Source organism: Rutidosis leptorrhynchoides, chromosome 4, assembly GCF_046630445.1.
Source record: "Rutidosis leptorrhynchoides isolate AG116_Rl617_1_P2 chromosome 4, CSIRO_AGI_Rlap_v1, whole genome shotgun sequence".
In the NCBI taxonomy this organism is placed as follows: Eukaryota; Viridiplantae; Streptophyta; class Magnoliopsida; order Asterales; family Asteraceae; genus Rutidosis; species Rutidosis leptorrhynchoides.
This window is the reverse complement of record NC_092336.1, coordinates 76,412,877-76,421,097: the sequence shown is the minus strand read 5'-3', so window position 1 is coordinate 76,421,097 and position 8,221 is coordinate 76,412,877.

The following is an 8,221-nucleotide window of genomic DNA, read 5'->3' as shown; positions in this document are numbered from 1 at the left end:
ATATCAATCAACTTTAAACTAAATCTTGTGGTCTAAAACTTTGGATATTATTTATAAACCTATGAATTTCACTCAACCTTTTTGGTTGACACTTTAAGCGTGTTTTGTCTCAGGTGATAATTGAGCTAGCTGCTACTTGCTACTAGATGATTGATGTATGCTTTGCTGCTTGCATGGAGTCCATCATTCATATTTATCATTTTGTTTAAGACATTTTCCATTTACTGTACTCTTATGATGTAAAACTTTGAATAATGCTTCTGCTGTTTATTTAATAAATAAAACGTCTCATTTAGAGTCGTTCTCGCTTATACAACTGTGTTATGATATGATTGGTCACAATTATCCCTGGTCCATTTTGGGGATGTGACAGATTGGTATCAGAGCAGTGCTGTTGTAGAGAACCAGGATTGCATTTTAAGTGTGCCTTATACAATTAGGTACCTTAGCAATGTAGGACTACAACTTTCCTTGACTATAGTGCCTTTAATTGTTGCCTTTAATTGTTAAATGCTACACTATACTTTAGAAACTTTACTTATCTTAGAATGCCAAGTCAATCTAAGAACTCTGTTCACTTTTCTAAGTACTATCCAATTACGCCACCGTGTTTAAATGTGACACTACGATTTCTGAAATTCTTGACATTCCTAAGTCATCTATCATAGTTTGTGTATTACATATGTATTACATGAAATATTATCCATGAATTTTGAAACTTCTATATTTGTTACTATTCATACTTAAACGTATATAACTCCCTGTTATAGCACGTACCTATATGTCTTATGCCTTTATGCATCAGTTTGCGAACCAGAAAACGTTATTGAGTTATCGAGAATCTCAAAGACATTATAATGTCATCACTATTCATATTCATTACTTTCTTTGCTTTCTTGTTGTTTTGATCATTGAATTTTCCTGACGGATAACGTCTACGAAACTATAGAATAGAAAGCGTTTGGATTACTGATTTAAAGGATCCTATAGCTCAAGCCCCTGGACCTGAATAGGACATTACAAATTGAAAATCTTTAATCAAAAGATTATCAGATTACATACTTATCATCTAAACACGTCATACTACCATTATTAGAGTATAGGCACATCATATCTTATTATATCTTATCGTATCTATCCCAATAATCTTTGTCTAACACTTTTCCTAAATTTCCTCCATAAATTACGAAAATCTTTTTGCTACATATACATATTCAAGGAGATGAATATATCATCCAGTATTCAACACTAATCTCATATCAAACCCTAAATCAAATCACATAATATGGATTTCTCAACCGATTCCTCGAGCTCCAATGGCAGCGTAACCGGAACAAACGAACCAATCAGCCATCATCTATTTTGGATGAATTGGGGATGGGTTCGTAGTAAACTTAATCAATGGAGACAAGAAGAAGGTAATCCCTTCCACCAACCGAATTCACCTCTTGGTGAAGAACCTGAAGCACTTACCGGCGAACCCGTTCGGAACACTATTTTCACCCTCATTTCCAGGATATCCAGTCACGAATATATAATATCTAAAATTCTAGATCTTATTCATCCACTTGTCCGAACCGCCAATCATCCCGGAATAATAGAAGAAGTCAACGAGCTTCGCGCTCGAGTGGTGGCTCTGGAGAATATGGTGCGAAACCTACGAAAACCAGCGACAGCACCAGCAGCATAACCAGTACCATCAGCATCACCACCAACATCATTAGCATCACCAACAACAACATCTGCATTTCACGCCTCAACATCACACTCAGTACCTCGGATATTGTCATAACCCGTCCTTAACCATAAGAACGAGTTAGATAACGTATGATTTCATTGCGAGGTATTGACCTCTATATGCGACATTTTTTAAAAGAACAACTGCATTTATTTTACATTACAAACCATAACTCTTATTTTAATACAAGCTTTAGACAATAAAAAGATGATTATCGTTTAGCGATAATCTTAGACTTACAAACTTTACATGTGATAATAACAATACGACCTCCAACATATTTTACATTACAAATCCTCCGATATGCAGTTTTATTTTTGACACAAATATGCATACTCAAGATCTTGCTTAAATTCAACATGTTGCAGCGGAAGCTTCTAATTATCACCTGAGAATGAACATGCTTAAAACGTCAACATAAAGTTGGTGAGATATAGGTTTAATGCCGGCAGCAATATATATATATAGACCACAAGATTTCATATATAAACATTTTAATAAAAATATTCTAAGTGGTTGAGCACTTGGTAACCATACTTAACATTTAATCACGTCGCATATTCCCTTTATTATGAAATCTTACTACACCGTACCAAGTGTAGTCACGAAACGAAGTACTGTGCAACCGTTGAATACTGGTCGTCCAGTCCGGTTGGGGTTGTCAGGCCCGATAGATCTATCAACAGGATTCGCGTTTACAATACCGCTGTAAATAATAGTTACCAAGCTACAGGGAAGTATGCCAGTGGTACAACTCAACGTAGAATATATTTTTCAGTTACTTGTGTCCATAACGTAAAACATAAAATACATGTATTCTCATCCCGAAATACTTAGAGTTTAAAAGTGGGACTATATACTCACTTTTGCCTTGAAGATATATATATTTTGACTTGGTCTCCGGTTGATATCACGAACCTATCCATATATAATTTATCAATATATTTTTATTTTAAACAATCGTCACATATATATACTTATAATACTTTTAATGTCTTCTTAGTCCGTAGTTAGCAATTCAATTTTTAATGGTTCATATGTAGGTGTTTAATAAACAAATAAAACCCCCCATCGAAATAAATAAAACCCCCATTGTATTCGTATTGGTAGGGATTAATCTTGACCCACGGTACCGTGTTGTCAAATGACGTGTTGCGTACATAAAGTACCGGTGTTGTCAAATGACGTGTTGCGTACGTACATGAGGTCTTATGATTAATCTTCTCGTGTTGTTTACGGGTGATCCTGAAATATATAAAATTAAATTATGAGTACATATATATAAAATATCATGTTATTTTAGAAAGATGTGATTTATTTAATTTTTCTCCAATTATTTTCGTGGCTAAACTAGTTTTGGATATCCGATCTTGTTTTGGTCATAGTTTCTTCGTTACAACTCCGTTTTCGTTGGTTCAACTTGCCACTTCCTTGGATCGAGTCCTTATTTAAGAATATGAACTGTAAATACCTTAGTTTGTATTCAAAATCACAGGTCATAGGTCAAACTTTGGTGAAACTTATGAAGTTAATCATTTTCCCTTACGCAAACAACATTAAATGATTATTTTTCTAAAAATACTTATACTTTGAGTTAAATCATGAAATTTTTATGTGTTATCATATTCATAGTAAATATCATTTTTCCAGAAAATGAACCTCCAATTCAAGGTTCAAAATAGTTTTTAATTATCCAACCCAAAACAGCCCCCGGTTGCACTCCGACGCCGTAAATTCAGTTTTTAAGGTGTTCTTTGAAAAACCAAGTTATACCTTGTTAAATTAGCATATATTTATGATATATTACAGGTCTTGAAGTATTTTAAAAGTTAAGTTAGAAGGATCTATTTAGTTTGCAAACAAGTTTGAAATCATTCAAACTATGTTCTTGTTGTTAAAATTGTATACCATAAAATAAGATAGCTATATATATATGAATCGAATAAGGTTATGAACAAAGTTACTACCTCAAGTTACTTGGAAAAGATTGCTGTGAAAGAGGAGTAAAAACCTAGAACCAAAAGAGTGATGGAATTGGATGAAAGTTTGGAAGCAACTTAAGACATAAACTTGAATTGAAAGTTGTATCTTTGTAGTGTTTTTGTTTGATCTTGTTATGGTGGTGTTTAAGGTGATTCTTGAGAGGATTTTTGCTGGAGTTCTTAGAGATACATGAGGCTAGTAAGTGTCTGTGTTTAGCTAGAGAAATGATGTATCAAAAATTGAAAATGGATGCATGTATAAATGATGGTGGTGGCGTGATTTATGATGAACAAAGACAAGATTTTAGGTTGTTTTCTTGTATAATTAGTCATACTAGATAACAAAGTAGTTACCTTATACATAAGGCATGAACAAGGGCTGGTTGGTGGTGATTTGATGTGTATATACCAATAGTAAATATGTATAGAAGCTAGGTATGATACGAGTACATATACTCTAGATATACGTATAGAAATCTTGTGAAAACGGAACGAGGATTCAAATATAGCTATCTTTTGTGAATACACTTATATTGTTTTATGTATTTAAGTCCTTAAAAGTGATTAAATACATTACATATACGATATATGTATAAACATTATAGGTCATAAGTATTTATGTCAAATAACGTTACGTATGGTTATTGTTTTGAAAACTTAAGTTAGTAGTTTCAACATATACTTATAACTTATTGTTATTAATACAAAATGAGGTATTACAACATCCTTAGATCATGTTAAATATGTATATATACATATATATACACAAACGTATAATTATCATATGTTATATAGTTCGTGATATCATCGGTCAACTAGACGGTCAAACGTTGTGTAAAACTCTTTTCAAAAACATAAGTCTCAACAATTTGGATTGCTTATCATGTTGGTAAGGTTTAATTTATGTAAATATTAATCTTATAAGTATAAATTGATCGAAAAAGTCCGGGTCATTACAGTACCTACCCGTTAAATAAATTTCGTCCCAAAATTTTAAAATTGTACCTATTTTGCGTCATCGAGAAACAAGTGTGGATACTTTTGTTTCATCTGATCCTCTCGTTCCCAAGTAAACTCAGGACCTCTTCGAGCATTCCAACAAACCTTAACGATCGGTATGTTGCTCTGCTTGAGCCGTTTAACTTCACGATCCATGATTTCGATTGGTTCTTCGATGAATTGTAGTTTCTCGTCGACATGGATTTCTTCAAGAGGAATGGTGAGATCTTCCTTTGCAAGACACTTCTTAAGGTTTGAGACGTGAAATGTATTATGTACTCCAGTGAGTTGTTGTGGTAACTCGAGTCGATAAGCTACCGGTCCAATGCGTTCGATAATCTTGAACGGGCCTACATATCTTGGGTTCAGTTTACCCCTTTTTCCGAAGCGTATTACACCTTTCCATGGTGACACCTTTAACATAACCATGTCCCTGATCTGAAACTCTAATGGTTTTCTTCGAACATCGGCGTAGCTCTTTTGGCGACTACGGGCTGTTTTCAATCTCTCCTTGATTTGTACTATCTTCTCAGTCGTTTCGTGTATGATCTCGGGACCAGTTAATTGTCGATCTCCTACTTCATTCCAACAAATAGGAGATCTACACTTCCTTCCGTACAATGCTTCGAATGGCGCAGCTTTAATGCTCGCATGATAACTATTATTATACGAGAATTCTGCTAATGGTAGATATTTATCCCATCCGTTTCCAAAATCGATCACACATGCCCTGAGCATGTCTTTAAGAGTCTGAATTATTCTTTCACTCTGCCCGTCGGTTTGCGGATGATATGCGGTACTCATATCCAAATGAGTTCCTAGTGCCTCCTGTAGTGATTGCCAGAACTTTGAGGTAAATCTACTATCACGATCAGATATAATGGAAATAGGTATTCCATGCCTTGAAACTATTTCCTTTATATATAATCGTAATAATTTCTCCATTCTATCCGTTTCCTTTATAGGCAAGAAATGTGCAGATTTGGTAAGACGATCAACAATTACCCAAATGGTGTCGTATCCCCAGGCAGTCTTTGGTAACTTCGTGATGAAATCCATGGTAATACCATCCCATTTCCATTCTGGGATTTCTGGTTGTTGAAGTAACCCTGACGGCTTCTGGTGTTCTGCTTTGACTTTGGAACAAGTTAAACACTCCCCAACATATGTTGCAACGTCTGTCTTTAAATTAGGCCACCAATAATGTGTCTTAAGATCTTGGTACATCTTTCCCACTCCAGGATGTATCGAGTATCTTGTCTTATGTGCCTCGTTCAATATCAACTTCCTTAATCCACCCAACTTCGGTACCCAAATACGATTTGCAAAATATCGAATTCCATCTTCCCGTATAACGAGTTGCTTCTCATACTTCTTCATTATTTCATTTCCTATATTTTCTTTAGTAAGTGCTTCTAGTTGAACTTCTTTGATTTGTGAGTTGAGATTCATGCGAATTTTTATGTTCATCGCTCGTACTCGAATTGGTTCTCGTTCCTTTCTGCTTAGTGCGTCAGCCACCACATTCGCTTTCCCGGGATGATAACGAATTTCACAATCATAGTCATTTATTAACTCGACCCACCTACGTTGCCTCATGTTCAGTTGTTTCTGATCAAAAATATGTTGAAGGCTTTTATGATCAGTAAACACAGTGCATTTAACCCCATACAAGTAGTGTCTCCATATCTTCAATGCAAACACGACCGCTCCCAGTTCTAGATCATGCGTCGTATAATTCCGCTCGTGAATCTTCAATTGTCAGGATGCGTATGCAATAACTTTCTTCCGTTGCATAAGAACGCAACCAAAACCTTGTCGCGAAGCGTCACAATATATTTCAAAATCATCGTTCCCTTCTGGTAACGATAAAATAGGCACCGTAGTTAACTTCTTTTTCAGTAATTGAAATGCACTCTCCTGCTCAGAGGTCCATTCATATTTCTTCCCTTTTTGTGTTAACGCTGTCAACGGCTTAGCTATTCGGGAAAAATCTTGAATAAACCTTCTATAATAACCGGCTAAACCCAAAAATTGGCGTATCTGCATTGGTGTCTTAGGAGTCTCCCATTTTTCAATGGCTTCAATTTTTGCTGGATCAACCTGAATTCCTTTGCTACTAACAACGTGACCAAGAAATTGCACTTCTTTCAACCAGAAAGCACATTTAGAAAATTTAGCATATAGCTGTTCTTTTCTCAACAACTCTAATATCAACCTTAAATGCTGCTCATGCTCTTGCTCACTCTTGGAATAGATAAGAATATCATCAATGAAAACAATAACAAACTTATCTAAATACGGACTACAAACTCGATTCATGAGGTCCATGAATACAGCTGGCGCATTTGTCAACCCAAACGGCATGACCAAAAATTCGTAATGACCATAACGTGTCCGAAAAGCAGTTTTCGGAATGTCCTCTTCTTTGACACGTAATTGATGATAGCCCGATCTTAGGTCAATTTTCGAATAAACACATGATCCTTGCAGTTGATCAAATAAGTCATCAATTCTCGGTAGTGGATACCGATTCTTGATAGTTAACTTATTTAATTCACGATAATCTATACACATCCTAAAAGATCCATCTTTCTTTTTAACAAATAGAATCGGAGCTCCCCACGGTGAAGTACTTGGTCGTATGAATCCACGATCCAGTAATTCTTTTAACTGACTCTGAAGTTCTTTTAACTCGGACGGTGCAAGTCTATATGGAGCACGGGCAACTGGTGCAGCTCCTGGTACTAAATCTATTTGAAATTCTACAGATCTAAATGGAGGTAATCCCGGCAACTCTTCCGGAAAAACTTCAGGAAAATCTCTTGCCACAGGCACGTCGTTGATGCACTTCTCTTTTTCTTTCTTTTCGACTTTATTAACATGTGCTAGAATAGCATAACATCCCTTTTCTAAACACTTCTTGGCTTTCAAACAGCTAATGAGTTTTAGCTTTGAGTTACCCTTCTCTCCATAAATCATCACCGGCATTTTATCCTTACAAGGAATGCGAATTGCCTTCTTGGCACACACAACTTCAGCTCCTACTTTGGACATCCAGTCCATGCCGACTATTACATCAAAACTTCCTAATTCTACGGGTATCAAGTCAATTTTAAACGTTTCTCCGGCTAAATTTATTTTACAATCACGACAAATTTTATCGGCTTTAATTAGTTTACCATTAGCTAACTCAATCATGTACTTAGCATCTAGAGGTAATGATGAACAATTCAATTTAGTGTAAAAATTTCTACACACGTAACTTCTATCGGCACCAGTATCAAATATAATAGATGCTGATAAGTTATTAATGGTAAACGTACCCGTAACAAGCTCCGGGTCTTCACATGCCTCTCTAGCATTAATAATAAATGCTCTCCCACGTGCAGGTCCGATATTCTTCTCAGGATTCTGGCACTGGCTCTTATAGTGACCTTGTTTTCCACACCCATAACAAGTAATGGTAGCCAAAGCAGTTCTATTTGCATTGGTGGCAGGA